The sequence below is a fragment of the Cervus elaphus genome, chromosome 30, assembly GCF_910594005.1.
Source record: "Cervus elaphus chromosome 30, mCerEla1.1, whole genome shotgun sequence".
Classification (NCBI taxonomy): Eukaryota; Metazoa; Chordata; class Mammalia; order Artiodactyla; family Cervidae; genus Cervus; species Cervus elaphus.
Genome location: NC_057844.1, coordinates 77,461,682 through 77,476,778, shown reverse-complemented (window position 1 = coordinate 77,476,778; position 15,097 = coordinate 77,461,682). Strand labels below are relative to the sequence as shown.

The following is a 15,097-nucleotide window of genomic DNA, read 5'->3' as shown; positions in this document are numbered from 1 at the left end:
TTCATGCTTTAAAATAATTTTTCACTCTGAAAAAAGGTGGTAGAACTGCATTATCAGTTACCTGATGGGATTTTACATTTGAGATGTCGATGGTGAGACTAGCAAGATAAAGATGTAGAAATATCATACCCAAGTCCTGGAAATGTAGAGACTGCAGAGTCCCAGAGTATGATGTATTCATGAACTAATCGTGTTGATTCCACTCCAAAGTGAGTTTTTAAAGGGTAAGTCAGTAATCTTCAGGGGTGACTGCGGAACACCCAGCATGTTACTTGAGGGGAAGTCGAGTTCTTGCCTTGTGGGCACTCTGTGGTGTGCGTGTGCGTCTAGATGTTCTCTAACCGTAAACCACCATCGAGACAACATCTCTTTTCCTACACAGTGAAAAGAGTACACACATAGAAATTAGGACTCTGATACGTAAATGTAGGTATTTTCTCTTCATCCTCATCTAGGCGTTTTTCTAAATACACATCAAGAAGTATTCAGGATAGTGTATAGGGGAGCTAAGTAAAGAAATTTGTCTGCCAATGCAGGAGATGCAGGTTCAATCCCTGGGTCAGGAAGATCCCCTAGAGAAGGAAATGGAAACCCACTCCAGCATTCTTGCCTGGAGAATCCCATGGATAGAGTAGCCTGGTAGGCTACAATCCATGGGGTCATAAAAGAGTCAGGCAAGTAAACAACAACATAAGATTTTTAATTCACAAATCCAGTTAATTTTAGTTCTTCAGAGAATTCATTCTTCTATAACTCATTTCTTAGATGGACCACAGAGTGGGCTTAGTAGGTGGACTTGTATCATAGGAGGAGAAAATAGCTAGCTCAGAAGACTCACCGAAGCAGGCAAGGCCACCAGCACTAACTGAAGCATTTGGGCGGCCCTTTGCGTGACCTGGAGAATTCTGAATGACTTTTTATAATATGATGATGACATTTGAAATGCTTTCCAAGAAATGGATGAAACACCCAATCATGTTTTCTTTGATCTTCAGATCTTGTTCTGATTGTGTTCTGATTATGTTCTGGCTGAATGATGGCAGCTAATTACGTAGGGTCAGCAAACACCGCCAAGCCTATCACAGACACGTCACGAACAAGTCAGATCTTCCCCAGCTGTGCGGTCGGCCTGGTGGGCACAGTGCCAGCTACAGATCCTCCCCCTGACATGTCCTCCATGCAGAGAGATCCCAGACTGGAAGCACCGGGTTGGCAGGGAGAAAGGGTCCTTCTTCCTCTCCCCCTCTCATCTGCTCAGGATCTCTCTTCAGATTTTTAAAAAGACTAAAGTTATGATTATCCACACAGAGCATTTATATTTATCCATCAGTGTGAATACATACTTGTCATCTCAAGTAAAGATCACACTTAGGTACCGTTCTTCAGATTAGCACTCACACATTGTCCATGCTTGTAAAAGATCTGCAAATGTAATGCCTTTCTAAGTTTCATAAAGTCTAATGAGTTTCAAAGACAAAGGAAATAACCTTTCTGAGATCCTTTTCCAATTATGAAAGCAACAAGCTCATAGGAAAGAAAAATTTGGAGCTTTGGGGTAAGAAATATTTTCTTTTCTCTTCTGTATTTTAAGCTTTACAACTCAGTTCACTTCATTGGTAGACCTCAGGGTTTCTTCCTCATGCCTACAACTGTCGTTACTATCTTTTCTTAATGTCACATTGCTTTCACTCTGTCACTGAAATGATCTAGAAACAATTCCATGAAAGTTGACCCCATAAAAGAACATTTCCATGGCATCTTTTGATGTCCTGAAACTAGACAAAACTCAATATAGTATAAATAAACATATTATAAAACGGTTCATGCATGATTCTAAAGGGGAACTTTTTACTGCTTTTTAAATTGATTTCCTTGAAAACTAAATTCATTCATTCTGTGGGTTTTATGGTTTTTAAACACGGAATATAATTTCATTTTGGTCATTATTTTAGTAAAATTTTTGTTTCAACTTGCAGTAATATGTATCCTATGTCATATCCTTAAGAGGGCCATTTTATCACCTCATTTGGAGAAAACACTTCATGGAAAGCCACCTGTATTTTTATCACATTGATGATTTTGAAAATATAATTTATTTAATTGTGATGCATTTCTGGGTCTCCTAAAAGTGAGTCCCCTAACTGGGTCTCCTAACTGTTAAAAAGGTAATCATACTTCTATTCAATTTTGTATCAGAGAAATCACCCCATTGCAAAGAAAAGACTAGCATTCAAGGTTCTGATGTGTGTATTAGGAGAAAAGTATTTCATCCATATTTAGGTTTTACTATATTTTCCATTTAGCATTTGTTATCCTGCCATATTGAAGAAGTATATGATTATTTTATTTACTGTATGTGTAACAACCAGGGAAATTTCTGGGTATCCAAATTGCCAGGATGAAATGTTCATGTTTTCCTATAAAAAATACTTAAAAAAGGAAGAAGACATCCTTAGTTCAGCTTTTCTCAAGTTTAAAGGAAGGGTACCTGGACAATGGGGCTTCCTTAGTGGCTCAGTGGTAAAGAACCTGCCTGCCAATGCAGAAGATGCAAGTTTGATCCCTGAGTTGGGAAGAACCCCTGGAGAAGGAAATGGCAACCCACTCCAGTATTCTTGCCTGGGAAATCTCATGAGCAAAGGAGCCTGAGGGGCTACAGTCCATGGGGTTGCAAAAGTGTCAGACACGACTTAGCAACTAAACTACAACAACAACCCAGATAATAGCATTTCAGTTCTTTTAACTTTCCTTTCTGCTACGACCCTTGATGAGGGTGCCGGTCAGATGCTTAGTCTGTGCAGATTTCCACTTTTATATCCATCATGATTGATTTTCCAGATGCTGATACATTTTAAAAATGATTTTAATATTCACAGGTGAAATAAGGCATTACTTTGGATTATATATGTTTAGATCTTTCTTCTTGGACCACATATTTTATTTTTAGTATCCTTTTTTTAAAAAAATCTTGTACTTGGGTATTGATAGCACCAGTAATGAACTGTGTACACCTGGCAAATAAATTAGACACAGCTTCTACTAGATCAAGCTGCTGTCAACAGGATTACGGAGGAGCAGCACAGAGCACTATAGAGAAACGATGAAAAGACGCTCATGGTTGCCCGGTGACCAGATTGTTGGCATGCTGACCAGACATGTCCATTATCCGTGCTAGTTTATGATTGTGCCTGACCTCTGCCATGCGAGGGACAGCCAGGACTCTTTGCCCTGGAGTTCAAAGCTTTCTGCCAGCCTCGAATCTAAAGCCTCTCTGGCCCATTGCCTCTACCCTCACCACGTTCCCAAAGAAGACATCTTCTCTCTTCTTTAAAAACTCACAGTTTGTTACTTATGCTTCACTGGTGGCTCTGATCCCACTTTTGTTTTGCTTGGGGGAAAAAGATTTTCTCAAGTTGCCTTTTTGAAAAGTCTCTTTTTCCTCTTGATTTCTGCCTCTCTCAGCACGCCTGCGATGCCGTTTCCCTGTTTCCTTGTCTCTATTTTGTGACCTTTGCCATTACCCCCAGATCATACTTAGTTTCTGCCACTGGATAGTTTCAAATTAATCATTCACTTTGGGATGTATCTTTGTAAATGACCACTTTAGAGTCTGTTCTTTTCCATGCCAGCAACAATCCTCCCCATTTAGCTGTTTTAATTAGAGGAATTGCTCCCCAAGTTTTCTTATTAGAGCTATTGTTTGCTCTTTTATAAGTTATGGGTATATAAAGACTTATTAAGCAGATCACTCAAGCTCTTAGGTTAGAGATGCTTTCAACATGCAACAGTCTGTGAAAGCTGTTGTGATGATTATTGAAAAAATCCAGCACATATCTAAATTTCCACTGTTATTGCATTTTTAAAGACATTCTGCTTTTACCAATTAAGGTTGTGTTACAGGTTCCACAGCAATTTTTCTTCTCCCAGACATTTAACAAAAATCACTAAACCTTAAAATATCATATTTACTGCTGCATAAGGAATTTATGGTTTTTGTTTGTTTGTTTGTTTTCTGCATTGCTCCCAAATCATGACATTCACAAAGGACCAACAGATATATGTGATGAGGACCTCAGACGACAAGTCCTTCCAGGCTAGGAGTTCCCATTTTAACCAGATAATGGGGATTTTTCCATCTTTCTACCAATACTAGAAAGAATCATCCCAAAGCAAAGACTTTGTTGATCTGAATTCATACTTGTAGACTTCTCCATATCATTAGAAGTGAGAATGTTGGTCTCTGGCACTTGCCATACAATCTTTCAGATTTCCAACACCATAACTCTGTTCTCTGAGTTAATTGCTATAGGTTCACCAAGGTATATTCAAGAATGCACATGCACCTCCATGGAAGTATCTTGCAAGCAAATAGCTGCACACAATTTAGGGAAAGTGTGTGTGTGTCTGTGTGTCTGTGTGTGTGTGTGTGTGTGTGTGTGTGTATGTACTTAGTCACTTGGTTGTGTCTGACTGTTTGTGATCCCGTGGACTGTAGCCCGCCAGGCCCCTCTGTCCAGTGTATTCTTCCTAAAACAAAAGTCGATAAGGATGTGCACTGAGAATTAGGTAATGACTAGAATTTAACGCTTCCTGTTTGGGAATCATTAAAGGGCAGAAGCGTAATGGTGCTACCTATGCTAAGCCCAAAGTACCATGTTTTATAAACTGAGCGATTCAGTTCAGCCACAGAGCAAAGAATAAAACAAGAAGATAACTCAGCTGTATGGTAAGAGATGAGAACTGTGATATATGTTGAATAAAAGGGTTAGAGCCTATAAATTTGTAGTTATAATGATAAATGAGCTTTAAGTATATGTCATTTACTCACCAGAGCCTCAAAGCCAAATGATTTCTTTGGAAGGTGATGTTTTTGTGCATGGTCTTCAAGTCAATTTCAAGGAATGATGTCTTTTATAGTGAGGACAGGAGTGAAGTGAACACGACATTTTGGGATAGTGAATCTATGTATGGGTGACATAATGTCAGAATTCACCAGTGACCCTAGTCTTGCTATGTGTCTAGCTTTCCTAGTTTTAGTGAATGTCCATAATTGGCAGCAATGCAGGGATCTTCTTTCTATGACTCATCTGTCTTGGTTTTAAAAGGTTCTATTTTAATGGCTTCCATTTGTCGCCTGATGTTTGTGATTTCATGGGAAGAGACTCAATTTGTTTGAGTTTAATATGATGGGATTTTGCATTGTGTATGCTTTAAAGCAAATAGCACGTGCACTCAATAATAAATTATGTTGGAAAACAAACCTCTGAGCTAAAACCTAACCTAAAACAGACTAACTCATAATTCCTTTTGGAGAAGGAAGTGGCAACCCAACCCACTCCAGTACTCTTGCCTGGAGAATCCCTTGGACAGGGGATCCTGGTGGGCTACAGTCCATGGGATCGCAGAGTTGGACACGACTGAGCCCCTCACACACACACACACACACACACACACACACATAATTCCTTTGACTTGGAAGGCAAATTCGATTATGGGAAAAAATAATCCACACGTGTTTTTGATTTCTCAAAATTAGTAGGAGAGTATATGGGATTATAGTTCAGTCCATGCCCCTTGGAGTATTTCCTGGTGACCACTATCCCTTTGGGCCATCCCCACACTATTCTGAATGGATAGCATCCTGCAAATGAACAAAATAGTAAAATAAGCAATGCTACTGTTGTTGTTAATTATTATTATTAATAATTATTAATTATTATCAGTCTTGTTGTATATAATATTGCTTTAAAAATCAAAGGGTAATTGTTTCTAATAGAAAAGATACAAAATACCAATGGGTTGTGATGTCTCTACTATTCCTTGGACTTCTTGAGTTGATAGTGTCTGTCCTGGAAGATATAATTAAGCCATGATATTTATCCTGTAGGACTTCCCTGATTGAGATCCACATTTGAAATTGTAAACAGCCCCTCACTTGAAGGTATAAACTCCTTATTACATGGAAATCCATATGATAGTTGCTCTGTTAATAATGTTTGCATCAATCCACTTTTTATCATAAACATTAAAGATAAACATTTAAAGCTCCTGAACTATGGTTAGACTACTTATTAAAGCATAAAAGCATATATCTTTGATTGTTTTTAAATATAGATAGGTCTGAAGAGTTAAAGTTATGGTAATAAAATTGGAGAAGATATTTTAGAGAAAAGTGTTGTGTAACTATGTAATTACCTGGGTACTATTGGCCTTTTTTTTTTTAACTTTTATTTTGTTTTGGTTACCTGTGTGTTTTTAAACCAGTGTATATTTGGTTGCTATATACATACAAAACACTGCATTTGTTACTTTGCCTGAAAGGCTTAAGTTGCAAATTATTTGACTTAAATCTCTGACTTTTTTTTTAGTATTATTTCAATAATATCCTTCCCTGGTGGATCAGGCGCTAAAGAAACTGCCTGTTTGCAGGAGACCAGGGTTCAATCCTTGGGTCAGAAAGATCCCCTGGAGATGGGAATGGCAACCCACTCCAGTATTCTTGCCTAGAAAATTTCGTGGACAGAGGAGCCTGGAGGGTTCCATGGGGGTTGCAAAGAGTCGGACACAACTGAGCAACTAACACAACACATCTTTTAACCATCAGTTTGTAAACATGTATTCTTATTTACATGATAGAGTCTGTCAACTTACTAGAAAATGTATCATTATATTAGTGGATTAAGAGAGTTGTTGCATCTTACTGAAGAGACATTCATAATTAGTTGTAAATCGTGAGGGAAATTAAATAATTGACACTTATGATGCATATTTTAAGTAGCTGAGAAATAAAGGAAAGTATTTGTATAATTTAAAACACATGGAGATGCAATTCTTCATCTCTTACATCTTATCTTACAGTTTGAAGGCATGCATGCATGTAGCCTAGCAGGCTACAGTCCTTAGAGTCGCGAAGAACTGGACATGACTGAAGTGACTTAGCACGCATGCACGCCTTCAGAAAATAAAATAAGGTGTAAGAAATTAAGAATTTCTTCTCCATAATGTGTTTTAAATTAATACATGCATATTTATGTATATGTAACACATGTATAATATGTAATGACTGCATTAATTTCTGTGAATTGAAAAGAATTGAAAAGACTAGAGCACCTATAAATCATTTCACAATTTTAAAAACAAATTCATAATCCTTTTTAAATAGAGATAGTCAATGTTTCTTCTTAAAATCAGATTCAAAATGTCAGCTAGGTTCCACTTTACCTTGGACTTACTTGAACTAATATTTTACAGTTCAGGACAATTCTCATTTGCCAAGAAAAGATTGAGGTTTGTTTTTCCGTCAATAATGTCTTCATTGGACTTTGAATCACAAGCATTTATAAAACTACCAGTGTTAAGGGGACACAAAAACATATCAGCTGAAGAGTTGATTTCATTTGCTCCCAACTCTGTCCAGGAGGATAGGTTCTTGTCTTATTTATTTAGACAAAATGTCTCTAGAGCTAGAAGAACTGTCTGTTTGGTTTTATAAGCTTAGAGCAAACTTTTTTTCTTTTTTTTTCCATTTTGGGTCTATACACGTAAAGTGATATTCTAAATCATGTGTCATTTACCTGGGGCTTTCTTTAATATTCCATGAACTGTAATTCAGTTTAAACAAAAGAGAGCAGTCGGAAAAACATATTAGACAAAACTTATTCAAATTATGCTAACCGAGACTATCCTGAACTCATCCATCAGTTTGTTGTGGCCTTTATTTAGCTGGAAGTGCTGAAAGTTGAGTTTTACTTTAATTTTACCTTTATTATGACTCATAATTTTACCTTTCTCTTTATTTCTAAATATTCTTTTCTCATGTTGAATTTTTAATTTCTTTAAATTCAAAAGCCAAGGCTCTTCTCAAGATTGAATTTGTACAGTATAGGTTACAAATTAAAGCCAAAGAGAACCTAACTTTGCATTTAATTTAAAGTTCATATAATGCCTTTGCAATACTAAATTAAAATTGTAGATTTCATCAGACACTACACAGTGCAGAGCAACAGAGAAGTGTTAATTTTTAGGTCCTGTTTGTTACTAGATATGCACCATTATTAGCATTATCATATCTTACTACACTTGATCTTAGCCAAAAGGCCGAGAAGCGATATCATATCTTTCTTATTAACATGAAAGATATGTTATCCACTAAAGCAGTGGATTTTAGCCTTGGCTACACATTGGAAACTTTAAAAAATATTAATGACTGGCTGCACTATCCTAGAGAATGGTATAATTGGTCTGGGAAGGGGTATGTGCACTTGAGTTGATCATTTTGAAAGCTTCCTAAATAATTTTAATAGCTATCTCAGGTTTCACCTGCCTATGGCTGTAATTATAGCCAAGCCAAAAAAGCAGACAACAACAATAACAGCAAAAAAAAAAATAAAATAAAAGCAAAATTCTTTGAGAACAACTGGAAGATGTAAATTCTTGCCCCACTGATAATCTACATCCCTTGAGCTTTTTGCCTGGATATCCTTCACTTGTCAACTTTCTCATTAGTTGGAGTGGTCATTAGGTATTATTAAAAGTCATTTTTAGTATCTGAAACCTCTCTTTCTGGATAACTGTGTTTTTACTGAGTTGCTTGCTTAGTTTAAAGCTCGTGTTATGCAAAAGTGCATTTATGAGAGCACCTTACTTTTGGTCTACCTTTGCACAGCACCACGACTTCTTGCCTATTTACTTTATATCATTATAAAGCAGAATGTTTGAAGGTACTTCTACCTTCAAAGTGTTCTTCTGAAAGTTACCTGATTACCAAGCAACCAAAATTCTTTGCATATGCACGCCTTAGTCTTACCAGCATTTCTCTTTCAAATATAAATTTTAATCTCTGAGAGTTGTGATTTCCATGCATATTTTGGCTTCAGGCTTCAGGATGAATCACTGTGCTTATAGCAAAATCTTTGTCAGAAATGGAGGTAATTACCCAAAGGAGTGAACAGGAATTACCAGGGAGCCCTCTGGTTCCAGGTCTCCTCTTAGAAGAAGTAGAACATCATTGAACAAAACTCCCCAGAGCTGTAGAAAGTTGCAGGTTCACAGAGTTGACTGTTTTTATGTGAAATATGAGCCAGGTTAAGATGAAATTCCTACTGAGGACAATTAAAATATATTTCAGAATATATCAGTATAATTTTATATAAAGTTTCTCTTCTTTGTTCAAAACAAAGACATTGAAACTCTAACCAATTTAGAGTTAATCTGTGAGGGAAACAAGCCTAAAAAAGATACTGTTATTCCTACCACTGGACGTACAATATTCTGACTTAATTGCTCTGCTTGCAACCTGGCCTTTAGGATTTTTAAAAACAACCCACATAATTCTCACATACAGCAAAATTTAGGAAACATTGCTTTAAGTCTTATTCAGCTTATTGAATCCAAGTCTTCAGATGTATGTAGGATATTGTAGTTTGCATTGTAAGAAGCACTTTAAAGTGAAGTGAAGTTGCTCAGTTGTGTCCGACTCTTTGCAACCCCGTGGACTGTAGCCCACCAGGCTCCTCCATCCATGGGATTTTCCAGGCAAGAATACTGGAGTGGGTTGCCATATCCTTCTCCAGGAGATCTTCCCGACCCAGGGACTGAACCCGGGTCTCCCACATTGTAGGCCGACGCTTTACCGTCTGAGCCACCAGGAAAGTCGCTATATACACTGAAGTTTAATAACCACTGGTTTTACTATGTGGTATTTTTTCCCAAGAATTTTTGAATCTATCATTTGATGATTTTGTCCTTGCTTCCATGATTCACGTTTTAAATGTAAACATTTATGACACTAATTTTTTTTTCTTGGATTTTCCTTGTGGCTCAGTGGTTAAAAAAGAAAAAAAAATCCACCTGTAATGCAGGAGCCACAGAAAAGCTGGTTGAATCCCTGGGTGGGAAGATCCCCTTCAGGAGAAAATGGCAACCCACTCCAGTATTTTTGCTGGAAAATCCCATGGACAGAGGAGTCTGGTGGACTCAGTCCACGGGGTTGCAAAGAGTCAGACAGAACTGAGCACACATGCATTGTTTTTTTCCCTTGTTCAACCACCATCTATGTTTATTTGCTTTGTGTAGGTTCAAGCACATACTAGGCATTCTTATTTCCACTGACTTCTCCATTAGGACAGAGGTAGTATAATAGAGCAGAAGTGGTTTGTGTTTTTACATATGCTACAAAATTACTTGACAGTGTTCAATCAACTACTGAGGTGTGGGGGTAAGCTTCTTAGACTCTTATCTCAGAATATTTAACATTCTGACAGTCACTCTCTGTCTAGCCTTGGGTAGTTTTCTCCATTGAGCTTTCTTCACATGAGAAATGGTAGTTTTTAGTATCTCTCTCTTAGGGGTATGATTTACATAAGGTAATAATATATGTTAGTACTGTGTAATTTGTAAAGTGCTATGCATTTTTTTTTTTGGGGGGGGGGGGTCGTTCCCTGGTGGCTCAGCTGATAAAGAATCCACCTGCAGTGTGGGAGACCTGGGTTCTATCCCTGGATTAGGAAGCTCCCCTGGGGAAGGGAATGACTACCCACTTCAGAATTCTGGTCTGGAGAATTCCATGGACTGTACAGTCCATGGGGTTGCAAAGAGTTGGACATGACTGAATGACCTTCATGTGCAGGTTTCAGGTATGGCTGTTTATATGTTTGCAAAATTAGCAACATTCATTTGTGAGGCCATTTCCATTTCAAAAATCTGGTTTTTCACCTAGATGTGTCCAACACATTCTCTGTATCCTCCAAACCATTTATACAAAGAAGGTGGTCAAAGAGTGTTCTTGGTTGATTGTGTAGCTTAGAACAGTTGAATAATCCAGGAAGAGGAATTTAAATTTCTTTCTACTATTTTCTTGTTTTCTTTTTTTTATCACCAAATTCCTGTATAATTTTGTTTATTTATTTATTTTATTTTAATTGGAGGCTAATTACCTTACAATATTGTGGTGGTTTCTGCCATATATTGACGTGAATCAGCCATGGGTGTACATGTGTTCCCCATCCTGACCCTCCCTCCCACCTCCCTCCCCATCCCATCCCTCGGGGTCATCCCAGTGCACCAGCCCTGAGTACCCTGACTCATGCATCGAACTTGGACTGGCGATCTATTTCACATATGATAATATACATGTTTCAATGCTATTCTCTCAAATCATCCCACCCTCACCTTCTCCTACAGTCCAAAAGTCTGTTCTTTACATCTGTGTCTCTTTTGCTGTCTCAGAGCCTATTATACAGAGCAAAGTAAGTCAGAAAGAAAAGCACCAATACAGTATATTAACGCATATATATGGAATTTAGAAAAATGGTAACAATGACCCTATTTTCTTATTTTCTGTTTTGTTGTTGTTGTTTTGTTCATTTGATTTGTTTGTTTTGGTAGGTGAATGAGGGAAATTTTTTATTCGTCCTTTGCCTACTTTTCTGCAAATTAAGTCATCTACATGTTAACAGTTGAGAAAATGTCAGAAGCACTCAGTGCTTTAAATCAATTTCTATTAAAATATATATTATTGGAAAAAATGGATAGTTGATTTAATGGTATAGTTTGGGTTGTTTATTTTATATAATATTATTGTTTGTATTTTGTTTTGAAGTATGTGATGATGAAATAGTCTGGTTTTCTTTTAAAATACAGTATAGAACAACACTACTTATTTTCACAAAGGACATTGGCAAGCTTTACTTGAATAGTTTGCTACAAACTTTTCTGAAATGTGAAGCTGATCCATGTTGGGATTCTGAAAGATTTTACTGGTCCCACCTGGGAATGTGCTGTGCTGTGCTTAGTCGCTCAGTCGTGTCTGACTCTTTGTGACCCCATGGACTGTACCCGCCAGGCTCCTGTGTCCATGGGGATTCTCCAGGCAAGAATACTGGAGTGAGCCCAACCCAGGGATCGAACCCAGGTCTCCCGCATTGCAGGTGGATTCTTTCCCTTGAATAAGGAATAGGCTACCCACTCCAGTATTCTTGGGCTTCCCAGCTGGGAATAACTGAGAACTATTCCTTATATCTCTAATTGCATTGGTGGTTTACAGTATACTTATAGACGTCTTTCGGGATTTGAATTGAAATAGCTCAAGGCTATGGTTTTTCCAGTGGTCATGTATGGATGTGAGAGTTGGACTATAAAGAAAGCTGAGTGCAAAAGAATTGATGCTTTTGGTGGTGTTGGCGAAGACTCTTGAGAGTCCCTTGGACTGCAAGGAGATCCAACCAGCCCATCCTAAAGGAGATCAGTCCTAGGTGTTCATTGGAAGGACTGATGCTGAAGCTGAAACTCCAGTACTGTGGCCACCTCATGCAAAGAGTTGACTCATTGGAAAAGACCCTGATGCTGGGAGGGATTGGGGGCAGGAGGAGAAAGGGACAACAGAGGATGAGATGGCTGGATGGCATCACCAAGTCGATGGGCATGCGTTTGGGTAAACTCCGGGAGTTGGTGATGGACAGAGAGGCCTGACGTGCTGTGATTCATGGGGTTGCAAAGAGTCAGACACGACTGAGCGACTGAACTGAACTAAACTGGTAGACATCTTTGTTGACTGTCACTGCATATTTCGAATATACAGTGTAATTTTTTATCAATAAAGAAACTTATCAATTAAATGTTTTATGTTAGCATAAGGTAATTGATGAGCCAACAATATAATATATAATCTTGAATCTTGAAGATTTATTGTAGTTTTACGGATTCTTAAAATATGATTCCTTTATTATAAATATATGAGAGTTCATGAAGTCCCCATAATGCAATCTGTGTGTTTTATATCAAATGTATTTTATGTATTTGATATATATTTGATATATATTTGATTTATTTGTTCAGAATAGAGATAGATAGACACACAGACATATATAGATAGAATCAATAGAGAGGGAACCTAGTTACCTGGCATAGAAATTTTAACATAGTTGATAATTAAGACTGAAATAAGATCATGAATAACTACGGGATTTCCAAAATATGTTTTATTTTTGCGATTTATATACTTAGAATGCCTTAGCATGGCCCCAGCTATGAGAAATAAGAATGTGAAATAGGAGGTCAGAAGACAGGACTGGGTGAGTATTTTGAGACTTGCCTGCATTAAGGTGAGAGAGAGAAACAGAGAGAAAGTTACAGAGAGAGAGAAGGAAAGAGATTATAAGACATTTAGGTCAATGGCAGCATGATTAGAATGAAGTCATTGTCTTCCTGATAGCTTCCTCATAGCTCAGTTGGTAAAGACTCCGCCTGCAACGCAGGAGACCCCAGTTCGATTCCTGAGTCGGGAAGATCCGCTGGAGAAGGGAAAGGCTACCCACTCCAGTATTCTGGCCTGGAGAATTCCATGGATTGTATAGTCCATGGGGTCGCAAACAGTCAGACATGACTGAGCGACTTCCACTTCACTTTACTTCGTTGTCTTCCTAAATGATTGCTTAGACATGCAACATTCATCTGAATACAGTTTTACAAAACAGTTTCGTTAACTATATACCAAAAAAAGGAAGAAAACCATAAAACTTTCATGTATCTTCTATGTTACAGGGAGTTAAGCAAGTCAGGATAAGTTCTTGTCTTTTTTATTGAGTCAACCAATGAAACATGTATTTCTGAAGATCAAAAGGTGCAATCTGCATGTTCAGAGTTTTTACTTTATGCGAAGAAATGTGTTCCTTCATTCACTCACCAAATAGTTATTGATATTTTAAGTATTTATGAAATTATTATATAGGTGTCAGGCGCTCTTCATAGTGTTAAGGGTACAGCTGTGGCCAAAATAGGCATATGTCACTGTCCTTATGACCCTTAGGTACTACTGTAGAGGTGTATCAATATGTGCACATTGAGGGAGGGGGAGATACCAACCCAAAGGGGAGATCCGAACTGAAGTTATAACGTTTATCACCAACACAGCTGGTTTATGATATGTTGCATGACTGTTGTATATTTCTTTTTATCATCTTCATAGTTTTTGTCCAATTATATCGTTTTTTAAAAAAATAAGCTTAGAAAACTTTAATATGTCTCTATGTAGTCATATTTGGATTTTTAATGCTTTATGTTTCTCTTGAAGTCAAAAAGTTTGTTGTCTAAATTGATCTTGGCTGGGTTAATTTAGAAGTTTGTTTAAATATTGAATATATTAAAAGAAATAAATTTCACACACACACACCTCTAGGAAGGCTGAGTGGAAGCAACACTATTTATCTAAAGAAAAGCTTTTTGCCAATCTAAACAGCAAATATGAAGCTTTCTTATTTTGATGCAGTAAGAAAAGGTGATTAGAGATTTACTAGAAATGATTTAAAGTACAATTCTTTGTCACAATTAACATCAATTCTTTCTTTTGCTTCCAAATATCTATGTGCCATTATAGTTAAACTTTGATTCTTCCTGTGGAACCAGTCACAAATATTTTCTGCCTAGAGCCTGTATGGCCTGTGAATGACACTATTTACAGAAATGTTGCATATTTACTTTGCCTTGATCAATATTAGCAAGAAAGTTATGGTACCAGCATATCCTAAACAGCATATTTATGTCCCTAACTCATTTCTCATACATGACTGTTATGCTGGTAAAATCATGAACTTTGATTCTTATACATTTATTTGTGTCTTATATTCTTGACATCTAGGAGGTTTTAAGCAGCTAACTGCTTTCTACAATTCATTTCCAGTCCTGTTTGTCTTGAGTTGTTTGTAATGTAAAGAAAGAATTAAATCCGATGTGGTTGTTCCTTTGAGAACGAAGATTTTAAAGTACTCAATTCTTGGACCACATCTTTCTTTGATAAGTCATGCGTGCATGCATGCTAAATTGCTTCAGTTGTGTCCAACTCTGTGCCGGCCTATGGCTGCAGCCTGCAAGGCTCCTCTGTCCATGGGATTCTCCAGGCAAGAATACTGGAGTGGGTTGCCTTGCCCTCCTCCAGGGGATCTTCCAGACCTGGGGAATCAAACCCTAATCTCTTATGTCTCCTACATTAGCAGACAGGTTCTTTACCACTAGGGCCACCTGGGAAGCCCCTTTGAAGTCCTACTTTTATGACAAATGATACTCAGACTTATTTTAGTGGTTGAAAATAATAATATTTATTATC

At 37.5% G+C, this 15,097-nt stretch overlaps 1 protein-coding gene and 1 pseudogene across 3 annotated transcripts in view; one reads left to right on the top strand and one right to left on the bottom strand.

Annotated features, from left to right (window-relative positions):
• Window positions 1-15,097, top strand: part of FGF14 (fibroblast growth factor 14) — a 600,641-nt gene that overhangs the window by 508,425 nt on the left and 77,119 nt on the right. The gene's annotated exons all lie outside the window — the stretch shown is intronic.
• LOC122687165 lies at window positions 7,969-8,109 on the bottom strand (annotated as a pseudogene).